The 15166-nt window shown below is 26.4% G+C and overlaps 2 long non-coding RNA genes across 4 annotated transcripts; one reads left to right on the top strand and one right to left on the bottom strand.

Annotated features, from left to right (window-relative positions):
- Positions 1 to 276: 276 nt before the first annotated feature.
- Positions 277 to 4456, bottom strand: LOC126266354 (uncharacterized). 3 transcript variants are annotated; one of them, XR_007548758.1, is made up of 4 exons: positions 4272 to 4456; positions 4017 to 4128; positions 1607 to 1682; positions 277 to 701 (listed from the first exon to the last, which is right to left on the bottom strand). It is a non-coding gene; the product is annotated as an uncharacterized LOC126266354 (long non-coding RNA). The 3 variants fall into 3 exon arrangements; XR_007548759.1 differs by lacking the exons at positions 277 to 701; positions 1607 to 1682 and adding an exon at positions 2251 to 2363; XR_007548757.1 differs by lacking the exons at positions 277 to 701; positions 1607 to 1682 and having other exon boundaries at positions 3981 to 4128.
- Positions 4457 to 6965: 2509 nt separating this feature from the next.
- On the top strand, positions 6966 to 13962 carry LOC126266364 (uncharacterized). Its single transcript, XR_007548769.1, has 3 exons — positions 6966 to 7058; positions 11866 to 12006; positions 13638 to 13962. It is a non-coding gene; the product is annotated as an uncharacterized LOC126266364 (long non-coding RNA).
- The last annotated feature ends 1204 nt before the right edge of the window (positions 13963 to 15166 follow it).

Raw genomic sequence — 15166 nt, 5'->3', positions numbered from 1 at the left:
TATATTTATTTTAAATTTTATATTTTATATTTATTTTATATTTTATATTTTATATTATTTTATATTTTATATTTTATATTTTATGTTTTATGTTTTATATTTTATATTTTATATTTTATATTTTATATTTTATATTTTATATTTTATATTTTATATTTTATATTTTATATTTTATATTTTATATTTTAATTATTTTGATATTTTAAATTTTACTTTTACATTTTACATTTTACATTTTACATTTCACATTTTACATATTACATTTTACATTTCACATTTTACATATTACATTTTATATTTTACATTTTACATTTTACATTTTACATTTTACATGTCTCCCCCTAAATTCAGAGGGGTCAAACGCTTTTCCTAATGTACGTTCAACAGAATTATTTACTGACGTTCAGAAGTCCGATTTAGTTTGTGTTTTTTGTCATCTCACATCTGATGTTCAGTAAATTTTTTTCTGCTTAGTGGCAGTTCTAATCTGCTTAGCAAATTTGTATGTTTTTAAGAACTGGTGTCCAAATTTTATCTTGTTTTAGGCACCTTTTCTATTGAAATTATTTCTGTGTTTATGGATCTCAATAGCCACCGAAGCATTTTTGTGTCATATCCACTTGAATACTAATCAATATGGAACGTTTTGTGGTATCAATATATACTTTTCAGGTTGGATGTCTGACCACTTGCCATAATACCTGAAACAAAATTAAATAATAATTAAATTGAAAAATCAAGTCATTATAAGAGTAAAAACCACAATTCAACATTTCATAATTGTTTCTTGTGGTAGACATTTTTCTCATTTAAGAATTTCTTAAAAATAACATTAATTATTCAAATATTTTTGATTAAATTTTACTAATTATTGAATTATTTGATAAGAGAAACATTAATTTTCAGATATTTTGCTATTAGCAATCTGCTGCTTTTAAATTTTTTTGACTAAAGTATTAGAATCGAAATTAAAAAGGATTAATATTAAAATACATTATGAATTATTTGTTATTCCTTAGATATGATTGTCTTTTCTTCTGAGGTAAATACTTAAATAATTAGTAGATATGGAACCATTTTATTAAAAATTGAACTACTCAGAAATTTTTCATTAGTTTTTTGCTTCTCTATTCAAATAAAATTTAAATTTTACTCTCTTTTACCACTTAAAATCTATTCAATATGAAGGGTTTTTAATTGATGAATAAAATAGTTTTTGGTTCATATTAACCTTTTATATTGATGCATTTGTGGACAAAAAAGAAAGAATGACATAAAAATAATATTACCTATGTGCACAAGTAAAGAGGGAAGACAAAATTATTTATCGAATGCACACTTATAGACAGATTGTTCTGGTTCAAACAATGACTTACTCATATTTTAAATTAACACAAGAAATATCTTGAACTATGAGATATGATAATACTTCTAAAATAGCGAAAGGAGACTTTTTGATCTCCGTATATGCTGAAAACGTATTGCTTAAAAACAAAAGAAAACAAATAAGAAAAGTTAAATGAAATAAAATGTGGCAAATGGAACTATTACCAAAAACAAATAAACTAAAATAAAACGTAAGATAATATTTCAATTTTATGCTAACCTTTGTTTGTTGAGTTTTGTAGGTGTTTCCTGTGATAAATATTCATTGTTGACCTCAATTTTCTTGCTGCTGAAATCTAAAAAATTAAAAATTAAATAAAACATCTACTTGTCACATAGTAATATTGGTGTGAAGAAATCAGAATCAAAAATTTACTTCTTAATAAAAATAACAAATTTTCATGAAAGTATACTTAAAGTAACGTAAAAGACCAATATTTCAATAAAGAATTCAAAATTTCTAATAATAAAGAAAAGGGGAAAATCAAATTGCTATACATTATAAATTACCACGTTAACATATTTTAGACATAGTGTAATGTCATGTCAAAAAATAAATGCATCGTAAATTAATATTAAAATTAAATATGAAATAAATGATACCACCCAGCTTACAGCAATATATTCTTGTAAATTGTTATTTATGGTGGTTACACATTGCATAAAATTAAAATAGCATAACCACTCGTAGAACTCAAAAATTCTATTTAATATTCTGGAGCCAATATAATTTTAGCACTAAACCATAACAACAGATTAATGTGAATTATTGATTAAATTATTTCAATTTTATTTCTTATAGCCTATTTTGTATATTATATATTCTACTCTAAGCTACATTTCAACCCATAACTGACACATATGATACTGACCTAATATTGTGATGTTGGACTCATTTGAATATGGATAAACAGAACTGGAGAGGTTCTATGCAATCCTAAATGTAAACACCAGCATATTTTATCAGTTATTCCCACCTAAAATATAAAAAAAGAATAAAATACTATACAAAACACATTATGACAAATCGAACAATTATTCTATTAATTTTTTGGTTATATTTAATTTCTTATTTCTTAAATATCATTAGAAGAGATTTTTTATTAAATTGAGTTATTTTCTTTTTAGCCTAGAACACAAATAATATTGACTAATTAACTAATTTAGATTAGTAAAACAAGTTTCTTTTTAAAATTATTCACCTTTTTTTTTAGAAAACATGGTAACAAATCATATTTTTTGTATTTCAATAAATGTTGAAGTATTTTCACTTCTACTATGAGTTTATAAAAAAACATCCTTGTTCAAAATTTCAATTATTTGCATTTTTTCATTAATAGCAAGAAAGACGAGACATATTTTTTTTAATTTAAATGGTTTGTACGTATCTTAAACCAATAACGTTTTCACAAATCTGGTTTTACAAGATTTAATGTACCTAATCACTTCAAACATTCAATTAGAAATGAAAACAGAAGAATAACTGAAAACTGCAAAGAGTATGCTTAATATTTTCTATAAACAAATACAATTACTCAAACAAAATAATTGTAAAAACTTTCTTATCTAAAATGCATTACAAATTAAATTATTTAATTTATTTATTTTTATTAATTTATTGATATATATATTTATATATATATATATCTTAATCTTATAATTTTTTTTATTTTCATTTACAATATTGATATTTAATTTATTTGTTTAAAATAAATATCAATAATAAAAAAAATTAAATAATTGTAGTTACAAAATTATATAACATGAAAACGTAATGCATACATTTTTTTAATATCTTACACTCGAGGCTATTTAAACTCTATACAACAACATTTAAACAATACCATTTATAGAAACAGATTACAAATGATGAATGACATAAATCCAAATTCTGTATTCGTCGCTTTTTACAACGAAATATATATTATATTGTTATTTTATTGTTTTAATTTTAATCTACATAAAGAAATTAATTGCAAAATTGTCCATAAAAAAATGTTTTAAAAAAGTAACTGGGTGTTGTGAATCATGACCGTTAACTATTTATTTAACAGCATAAGAGTAAATTCAATTAACATTTTGCCATTATTATTAAACAGAATATTACATACTGATAACATTTAAGTAATTATCGTATATCGTGAAATTTCAACTCATAGGCACAAACAATTTCTAATCACTATCTAATTTTAAAATATATCACATTACCTCAAATGCATAAATCATATTTAAAATAATTCAAAATAATATTAATTAAGATTATTTTAATATTTGTTATTTAAATAATCGCTTTAAATATTTTAGTTATTATAACAATTTCAACAAAACACAAAAATTAGTTAATAATTTGGCATATTTCAATCCTTGCAGTCCAGTTTACAGTATATAATGTTGTTCTGTAATTTCAATACACTTCAGGCAGTGTCAAAACTTATACTAATTCAGTTTTTGAACCAAAATGATGCACGGTAACAGAATGTGATGGTCGAGGTCAAGCACTTCAGAAAGTGGCAGACCACTTATGCATCCGATAGTACTTATCAGATTACACACATATACATGTTATCGTAGAACATCAATGCAAAATATTGTAGTGTAAAAGTATTTCAATATATTTTCATATAACTTACTTCGATATTCTGTGGTAAAAGCATCCTCTAAGCCAGATGTCACATACAATGAAGTTACACTGATCTAATATTTTGACTCCCGACTCATTTGAATATGGTCAGCTATTGCCATCTAAAACATAGGAATATAATAGGTATAAATCTATTTGACAACACTAAAAATAAAATCTAACCTTCAATCATTTCACAAAAATTTGTTTCAAAATTTGTTCAAAATTGCAATCATACGATAAATGAATTGTAAATTTTACCAACCTGGATAATGGAGTAGATGCTCATCAATTATAAATTGACACATAATTATTACATTTTCAATTGATCAAAAGATTTGTCAGTGCATATATTAGACATTTCTCGAATCTCTACTCAAAAGGCGACATCTGGTGTCTGTGTGGTTAATTAAAACTACGATTAGACTAATATTACTAAATACTTATGGATTTTTCTTACATTTGTCGCGGTTGTTGTGGGATTACGACAATTTACTCCAAATAAGTACAACACTGGTTTTGTGTATAGTTTGTTGGACACCATTTTTACATGAACAAAACTAATGAACGATAACCGTTGTTGGGAAGTTCACGCGCAAATTGTTAAGTGGCGAATTTCATTTGTCATTGTTGCCAACCTCAGAAAAATAAAACATTGAACTGGACTGTCGTCGACCGTCATCAGAAGAATATTGCACACAACGTTGCCATATTTGATAAACATTTTCGGTAAAGTTGCATTATAGCGACCTGAAAATATGTTAGTAGTACCCGTACGCGCATTAGCATTATTTTTTCGAAAAATTTATCAAAAACAGAATATTTCCAAAATAATAATAATATGTAACATAATTTTTGAATTTTTTATGAATTTTTGTAAATCTAACAATTTTTATTAAATTGAGATTTCACATTTTATATAAAAAAATCAAAGGATCAAATATTCATTTCATATATTTTTTATATATTCGATTTTTAGGAGTGATGAAGGATTTGTCTTGGTCAATTGAAAAAAAATTTTTGACATTTTTCCTTGAAATTTTTATCAAAAATTTATATAATTTTACATTTTCAAAAAAAAAAATTAAACTTGGCAGTTATAAAGACTGTCGATAGAAATGAAAATTTCATAATGAATTTATGAATGAATTAAATTTATCAACATCAATTTGGTTTTCACACCTATTGACACTCCGAGCAACAATTTTATGCATGTTTATATGTCTTTTTTTATTATTTAAATATATTACGGGCTGTACAAAATCATGATAAAATATAAATACAATTGAAATAACAATTAATATACAATCATATTATTTATGGATAGTATTTGTATTTACTTAAATTTCAATTTACTTGATTTTTAACATTATTTTAATTGTTTGCATCATTGTCATCATTAATTTCAACAATACTTAGACTTTTTGTACTTTTAATTATTCATTTTGTTCTAAAAAAAATACAATAGGCATCGATTGTCGTTTTATGTTTTGTAATACTGAGTTTTCGATCATTGGACATATTTAAATAAATTTTTCACTACATTCAATTTCACTTATAAGATATACACAGCACTATACGTCAACTGTGTAGCTACAGATATACTGCTATAAGCATGTCGGTGAGGCGAACGCACAAGATTTCACACATCCAAAAAGTGTCTAAGGCGCACAGCACACTGCGCATGCGCCAATCATGAGCATGTCAATGACGCGAACTCATAATATTTCCCTACCAAAAAGTGCCCAATACGGCTTTCACTTCTAAAAATACATTAATTCTGTGGTAGGTAAGGCTAATTTAAAGTTTACACAATTTTGTTGACGGTATAAAAAACAAGTATGTTTTACTTTTGCTTAATAAACATCCCTCCCTCGATTGTAATTGGAACTAAAATATGTACAACCGGTCACTTGATTTCAATACTGATCTTGAACGATTGTTTGGGAAATTTACCTGATAATCCTGAAAATTTCGAATAATTCTACATAGAGATTCCTTTCAGACGGCATTCTCCTCTATGAAGCCTCCACTTTCAAAACAGAAATAGATATTAGCGCCAAACTCATTTCCGGCTTAGCTGGAGGTCTTTAACAATACCACTGCATTAGTAAACTTTTACCTGATTTCAAAATGCTTACCTCTTGAAACGTCGGCAGACACGTAGTTTGTTGGTCTAGTAACTGAGGTTACCAGCCAAATCAACAACTTCTTTTGTCAAACGAAGAACGAGCTTGTCGGTGACGCAAACCCATAAGTTTTTCCCCTCCTGCTCAACGTGACTAAAGAAGTTTTCACTATAGAAATTTAACTTAACCTAACCCATCAATAATATAATATTACAATACATAATAAGTTTTTGTTATTAAACAAATTTTTGAAAATCTTATTAATATTAAAATATTTACAAATTTGGAACAAAATCAAAAATTTTGAATTAATACATTAATTTCAAGAAAAAACCTCAAATATCAGCATTTTTTGAAATGTATTTATTATTATTTATTACTCAAAAATCAGCATTTTTAAATTCAAAATTGATTTTTCTCTAAGAAATCTTATTTATCTTTATCGAAACATATTCTTTAATTCACCGAAGAGTATAATATTTTGAAAAAAAAAGTATGAAAAAAAATTGAATTATATGGCTACCGAAAAATACTAAGCTAAAGCTGAAGCACGATCTGAATTAGTTGAAATATAATTAATAATATTCAAATGAATTAATTTTTTACTTAACAAGAAAATTAATATAAATCAAAAGTCAAACACAATTAAAATTATCCAAAAATTAATGAATAATCAAACTAACACAATAAATTAATTCAATTAAATATAGCACTAAACAAAATAATTATATATACGCAAACAAATGTTAGAAATAAAAATTCACAGCGGCAACATTGAGTCCAATTTCGAGGTTTCAGGGTTGCCAACTTAAAATTTTCGAGATGTACAGAGAAGTCATTGGAGGGAAAATTCAGTGGTTTTTAGGTTAGAGAAGAGAAAGCATGGTCGAGGCATCTTAGTAGTTTGTGAAAGTACATTTCTGGTAAGAAACTTTTTGTATAATCAGTTTCAAACAAATATCTTATTAATATTAAAAATTTTAAGAATAAGCCTTTTTTAACCACCATCAAATTAAGATATAAATCTATCTCGGCGTTCTATTTGTTAAATTTACAGTTTTGTAAAAAAGTTTTATTTCTTACTTTCTAACTTCAATTTCAACAGTTCTTTCTACTTATAATAGTACTAACAATGTTCAAGTATCTGAAATTACTAGTTTTAGTTTTTGCCCCTCAGAAGAATTTAATTAATCTTGATAAAAAAATAGTTGTCCATTCCAATGTTTTGTTGCTCTTTTTATTTCAAATGTTCCTACGGCTCCTATTTTTTATTCTAATTCTAGTACCTCTTTAATGACTGAAAATTTTCTCTGATAAAAATATTGATAATATCAAAGATTCACATTGTAAATCTGAGTAAAATGCATTATAGCGGCCTAAAATTAAGTTGGTGACTCTGGAACCTCGAAATTGGACTCAACGTTGCCGCTGTGAATTTTTATATGTTGTAACATTTCATTTCTTACATGTGTTTACGTATATCCATTTATTTTGGCTAGAATTAATTAATTTATTTCCGTGTTTATTAATTTGTATAATGAATAATAATATTATTGAAACGAAATTGTTTTTTAAGGGTCCACCTCTTTTTGGCCATAAAAAATTGAAAAAACGACATTTTTTCATACGTTTTTTCAAAGTATTTTACTCTTTGGCACATTAAAGAATATGTTTCGATCAAGTAAAAAATTAAGATTTCTTGGAGAAACATTAATTTTAAATTTGAGGAAATGCAGATTTTTGCGGTTTTATGTAATAAAGAGATAAAAAAAGAAATGTAAACCTAACCTAACCTATTTTTTTTCGGAAAGTTCATAAAAATAGAATATTTTCAAAAAAAAAAAAAAATTGTCAATAACGTTTTTATTTTTTATGAAACGAAAACTTTAGAAGAAATAATTTTAAATTTGAAAAATACTGATTTTTTTAAGTTTTCTCTTGAAATTAACATATTTATTATTTAAAACTTTTTAGATTTGTTCCAAATTTGTAAATATTGAAACGCCTAAAAATAGAATATTAAAAAAAATATACGAAATAAATATTAAATTTTTTTATTTTGTATTTTATAAAACGTGAAACTAATGAACTTATGGAAAAAATAGGCATATAGTCAAAAAAAAAATGTTCATAAAAACAAGCAAAAACCACAGAAATCGGCACCTTTTCAAGTTTAAAATTAATTTTTCTCTAAAATTATTAATTTTTATTCTCAAAACATACTCCTTATTTAATATTATTTTGAAAAAAAATTGTCGATGGCACAATTTTTCTATTTTTTATGGCAGAAAATAGGTAGAATTGTGATTCTAAACAATTATCTCAAATGGGTGGATTATCTCAAATAGAATAAAGAAAACATGTGAATAAGGGCAAAAAGCACCAGTTTGGAACATCAGAATTTCTATTTATTTCGCATCTACATGAATTTATTTGGCGAAATAAGTATAAGAGTAACCGAAATTTCCGTAATTCATTCTTGGTTTGTCAAAGGGAACAATATATTTTTAATTAATTTATTGATAATGTTCATTTTCTGCTCATATCGGAATATAAAAAACAATCACAAAATATCTCAAAAAGTAACAAAATATCAAATGCGGCAACGTTGTGCGAGTTCTTGAAGGTAATGCGCACGAAGTTTAGATATAAGGAGTACGAACGGTATAGGCTCTTCCGCAGTATTCGTGGTATACAAAATTAAACCCAGATCATAGTTCTCTTTTCTGCCACTGGCTGCGCAGGACGTACCGATGTTTTATTATTGTCACACGTAAATACGCGCTGGTCCGCAAATGTTGAAATTATTAAAATTATAAAATTATGTATAAAATATTAATTTAATTCTTTAAAAATAGTCTTAATAAAAAAATTGGAAGGTGTTGTGCTGTTCATGGTTGCCTCAGTGGCCGAAAGGCAAGTGGAAATGTAGGGAAAGTGGGTTTATTCAAAGTGCCGAAAGTGAGTAACCTAAAAATAATATTAAAAATCAGTGTTGTTAATAAATATTTTATTTATAAATTTGCGCTATATTAAAATATAATTTGAAAAATATTATTATTTTATGTATCTTGTGTAATTAAGAAGTAATTATTTTTTTTATAGGATGATAAAATGCGTAAGAAATGGAACTTTGCTGTTAATCAAGATTTAAAAACTACTAGTTACGTATGCGAATTACATTTTAATCCTGAAGATGTGATTAAAAGTAATCAGGAGATTTTAGCGGATGGTAGTATATACGTGTATGAATATGAGAAAGTTCATCTACGAAAAAAAACTGTACCAAAGTGTAATAGAGCTAATAACGATAAAGAAAATAATGAGAGATTGCTCTCAGATGATGTTTCTCTAAATACTTCTGATATAATTATCGAGGATGTAGTTAGTGACTGTAGCTTACATGCTATTGAGACAAGTATTGTTAATGAACCCCTAAACGAAGTAATTGGGCCTGAGACAACGAATGAGCCTGAGACAATCAATGAGCCTGAGAAGTTTTCTTTTCATTTCATAAAGAAAACTCTGGAAGCTCAACCACTACGCAAAAATTGGAGTTGGACAATAATTAAAAATGCGAATATTTCTTTATCATATATGAATTCGAAATTGGAACTAGTTTGTCATGCAAAAATTGATATAAATTTAAAAGTTACAGTAAGAAGCTGAAATAGAATTAATGACTTGAATAGCACTATGAAATTATTACTATGTTATAGATTACCAATGCAAAAACAAATATTCCGATTGATATGGGTGTGGAACTGACTATGATAAGAAAAAGTAAATATAAACACAGACACATTAATTAATCAATAATAAATAATACAATCACTCTCTGACAAATAAGATCTCAAATACTAAGTTAAAAATTGCATTGGTCCTTTGTTTTTTATTTTTGTAGATGCTCACAAGTTTGTGCTGGTATATTATTTTTACACATAGAGACAAAAAATAAACTATAATTTTAATTCTTAAAAACCTGTTGATAACATTAATTTATTTTTTTAATAATATAGTTTGATTCAAAATTTCCTGAAACTTACATTTTATTTCACATTTTTCGAAATAATATTTTCAGAGCTGTCAGTATCAACAAGATTACCCGCGTAAAGATTTAAATAAACGAGTACTTCTTCGAAACTGGCGCGCTCTACCGGCAAAAGATTCTTTTTGTCCCCTAAAATGCTACCATTTATTTAACATTACGTTCGGACTCCTTATATCTATACTTCGTGGTAATGCGCTTGCAGGAACTACCAACATAATTTTAGGCCGCCATAATGCAACTTGACCATACCGCATTCAAAATGGCAACATGGCTACATCCCGAAATCGTGCCAAGTTTCTCGTTTATAACATTGGATTGGTACTTCTTACGTTATCTATGTCCTGTCCCTAAATGACCGTTATTTTCAATTGTGAGTTAGCGTGGGTTATTTATATCTGATATTCTTTGGATAGCGTTGCTTTTATATATCGGTATTTTGTGATATTTGTGTTAACTTATTTTTTTATATACCGGTTTATTTTAAATTTATAACTATGTGAAGAGTAAAACCATGCTGTGTACCTGAGTGTAACGATAGAAAGACAAAAAAGTAATAATTAAACATTAATCATCATTAAACATTCAATAAATGGTAAATCATGTAATTTAAATTATAGATACAGCATTACTACTAATAAAAAAACTCGCCCCATTTGGCTTCAAATTACCTTATTTGTGGTTTACATTTTGAGGATAGCTGCAAAGAAGTTAATGGAAAACTACGAACTTCATTTACCTGGTAATTTTTATTATTAGAGTTCATTTTTAATGTTTTTTAAATATATTTTTTTTTAGGATACGTAAAAACACGAAATGATCATTTTTTGTCTCCATCATCTCCCGAAACCGTCAAAACAACTCCTAAAAAGAAAAAAAAGGTAACATTTTTTTTGCAAAGACATGACATGAATTAATCATATTTATTTTAGAATTTGTGGCTGTTGCTTCTCCTGATGTTGAAGTTAGTCCAGTAGAATAGCTCTTAAACCTACAAAAATTTATAGTAGGAAATTGAATAACTATTCAGTGTTATGCAAAATGACACAGAATTAAATGTCAAAAGTCCTTCAACTTCAAATATTTCAATGTCATCATCTATGTTAAATTATGATGGAACAATAGCAGCAGAGTATCAACGAAACTTTCCCAAAAAAGTAAGTGTTATTTGTAATAAAATATATTAATGGCAGGAGTAGATTGTAAATACCAGTCAGCACATTTTTATTATTCATCTCATTTTTTATTTTTAATTTTGCAGTGTTACACCAGATAGCATAATAACTTTTTTGTTTAATTTTTTTACAATTATTGGTATGTTAACAAAACTTATATTTTTCATACAAATCATATAAGTTTTGAGCCAAATATTATTTAAATTTGTCACTTGATCAACTATAATTATCACATAAAAATTTTGCTTCATTTAAAAATTAGAACATTTCTTATTGTAAAATATAATTATTTGTTAATTTTAAATCTTATTTTCAGATCCATTAAGTATGGTATGTTAACAAAACATATATTTTTCATACAAATCATATAAGTTTTGAGCCAAATATTATTTAAATTTGTCACTTGATCAACTATAATTATCACATAAAAATTTTGCTTCATTTAAAAATTAGAACATTTCTTATTGTTAAATATAATTGTTTGTTAATTTCAAATCTTATTTTTAGGTCCAATAAGACCAATCAGATTAAATAAGAAATACATCAAGTTAAAGTGCACAACACAAAAAGTTGAGGATGCAGCTAAATGGACACACAAAATTGGAATATATAATGGCAATCAGAACATCAAGTTTTATTGAGAATCAGGTTTGTAATCAAAAATTGAAACCTAGGGGGAAACGACTTAACTATGGATAAGATTTTTGCTTTATGTGCATTTAAGCAGAGTGGATATCAATATCTGAGAAACTGAACTGATGTTCGTATCTATGGGGCTGTGTTTACCAATATTCAAATACATGTGAATTCAAAATGTTTAAGGTCAGTGTACATTTATTTAGCTGGCTACATGTGTGATTTTAATGGAATATAACCATTTTTAGTACATTCAAAGAGGATTACATAAAACAATATTGAAATATAATTCCCAATCAATATTCTCATTAATATATTTATATTAATCTGCAGTTATGCTACATCAATATTAAATTTGAGTCATAAAGTCCTCTTTTATTGTATCAGAATTGGTAGATATTAATTAGAAATGTGTCAAGGTACACTGAATGCAGAGTGATTTTGACCACTACTATGAGATATTGTTCTTACTTAATTTCATTGTGTGTTTAATCATCATCAATATCAAACATGATAGATTGGAAATATGTAAAACATTTTTTGAACATATTCACACATTTCAAAATATTATTTATAATCATAACACAGTTTCTAATGAAAAGTTGTATGAAAAAACTTTCACATAACTTTGGTACTTAACAAACTTCAATAATTGCTGGAAATTTTGAGACAATATTTTCTCTTAAGTTACATTAAACTATTCGTTGTACATTAATATAACTGAAAATAAATATTTTTATGAATATGTATGACAAATACAGAATGTCATTTGTAAATGATCTTTTTTATAAATATTTTTAATCCAGTCTGAAAATATAGCTTTCTTTTTATATATTACAAAGCACCAGACATATTTCATTAATAGAACATATTGAAAAAACTCATATTTTATTTAAATATAAATGTTTCCTTTTAATTTAAGTGCATTAAAATGTAAAAATAATTTGTTACATCACAGAAACTTTTGTGCTAATGAAACTACAATCTTACTGAATAATTTTAACAGTATGATTAATTATTATTAGTGTAAAATGTGTCTACACAAGAATATATATTTAATGGAATATAATATAATAACAAAAGCAGTTCTTAACATAAATTTGAATTCAAGAACACTATTGTATAAAATACTATAATTTTTTACTTCATATATAAATATGAGTCTTGTCAATGTGTTATATAATTTTATTTGTATTAGTTTTGACATTTATTTGGGGTAATTCTAGTGGACTGATCACCTAGATAATGGCAAATTTTCGATATTTGATTGATTATGAGTGTCCAGAATGAATTGGTCCGATTGTGACGAGCTTTTTATTTAGATTAAGAAATAAATTTGTTTTAGTTTTTCTGATGGATCCACAACCTTTTTTTGGGTATTTAAGTGTTATGCACTATTTTGTTTAATTTAAAACTTGTTACATATTTCTAATATCCGAATATTTTTATTTAACAGGTATTGAAAAAATTCAAGTCAGTTAATGACACCAAAGCCACAAAGAGATGAAAGTTACATAACAAAAATATCCAATTAGGAGGCCTAAAACCTATCTGATCATAACCAAATGTGAAATATTGAATGATAGTTTTTACTCATGGTATTTTAATTAATATATTGTTATAATAATATTTATTTGTTTTAGGTATTATGGCCAGTGATAAGATTCGTCCAATTTTTTCCATGCATGGTTTTAATTTCAGTTAACTGAGGAACATTTGTACATATAAAACAAAAATTTACGTACACCTGAAGGATATTCGATGAGATAAAAAAAATCAAAACTGATCAATAATTGCCACATGTTGAAAAAAGAAGATTTTTTGTTTTAGAACATAGCTCTGATTTCGTCACTTCACATAATTTATAATAGGATTCTAATAATTTCATTGGAACTGTATATAAGTATTGTTTATTTTGAATATGTATAAAATCGTAATATACAATTGGGTCAATTTAAGGTTTATAACCTGCTGCTTTACAAACATTAGAGTATGTTAAGTTGACTCTTTTTACTTTACGTTACTGAATGCTGTGAAGGTTGTTAATTTGTTACATTATTTTCAGTTCAGTTTGGAAATTGGTCAGTTAAATTGAATTTCTTGAAACGTGTCTACTGAAGATGTTCAATCACTTCTAGTTACTTTTCAATATTCAATGATATTTTGAATTTCTTATATATATATATAGCAGATTGATCCATGATTTTTTTCATTATCTATTATTTCGTGCTTCAAATACCAATTTGTATGAGTTGGATGATAGATTTTAGTTGAACGACTCCCATTTTGTGAATCTTTTATAGATACTATTCAAGATGATCGTCAAGTTCTCATTGAATATGAGGATAAAGCTTTTTTAATATGCCATAATTTCTGAATTCATAATTTAGTTCGTCCTCAATTTCTTCATCCTCCTTTTGAAACGATTGTTCTTTGATCACTTATCCAACCTCTTAATTATCAGCATTAAAACGAAGAGCCAAGTTGTGCATTACTTTCAAATCTTATTGACACGCTTGACATTCATTCTTGCCCTCCTCAAATATATGTTGAATCTTCTCTGAGGTGTACAATTTTGAACATTTCCAGAATACTGTGTCATTAACCATGGTGATAAAGAATATTCTTCATCACCAACTAAGTGGTTTCTTCTAAATGCTATTTAATTATTGGTACATTTATACTATAAAGTCCTTTTCTAATATAGTAAGGACTAGCAGGATATTGGGGATGATTATTTAGGGGAGAAGAAATAATTGAACGCAGATTGTTCATATGTGGCAAGTTCCTACAGCTTTCTGTTCAAAGCCTCTTGGCTGAATTCTCTTTAGTCGATGACTATGCTGGTTTAGGCCATCCTAATCTAGATGATTATTTGTATATCATAGAGATTTTTAGGAATCTTCTTGGAGTTCTTCTGTGGCTGTCTCAAGTTTGGTGAGCCTTCCAGTCTGTCCTTTTTTATAAATAGTTCTGACTAGATTGTTCATTTCCCAGAGTGAGTACAACCGGATTGTGATCTGATGATGGTTAATGACTTGAAGGTCTACATCCGTTTTTACATTTTTTCATTGCACTCACCAACACAATTGTAAGTGTGTCCGATCCCACCAATTTCGTTCTGTCTTCCCTTATTAGCGGCAGTTGGGGAGAAGTTAACCATCGCAACATC

This window comes from Aethina tumida, chromosome 8 (genome assembly GCF_024364675.1).
Source record: "Aethina tumida isolate Nest 87 chromosome 8, icAetTumi1.1, whole genome shotgun sequence".
Taxonomy (NCBI): Eukaryota; Metazoa; Arthropoda; class Insecta; order Coleoptera; family Nitidulidae; genus Aethina; species Aethina tumida.
Note: the sequence above shows the minus strand (reverse complement) of the source record. Positions and strands in the feature narration are given on the sequence as shown.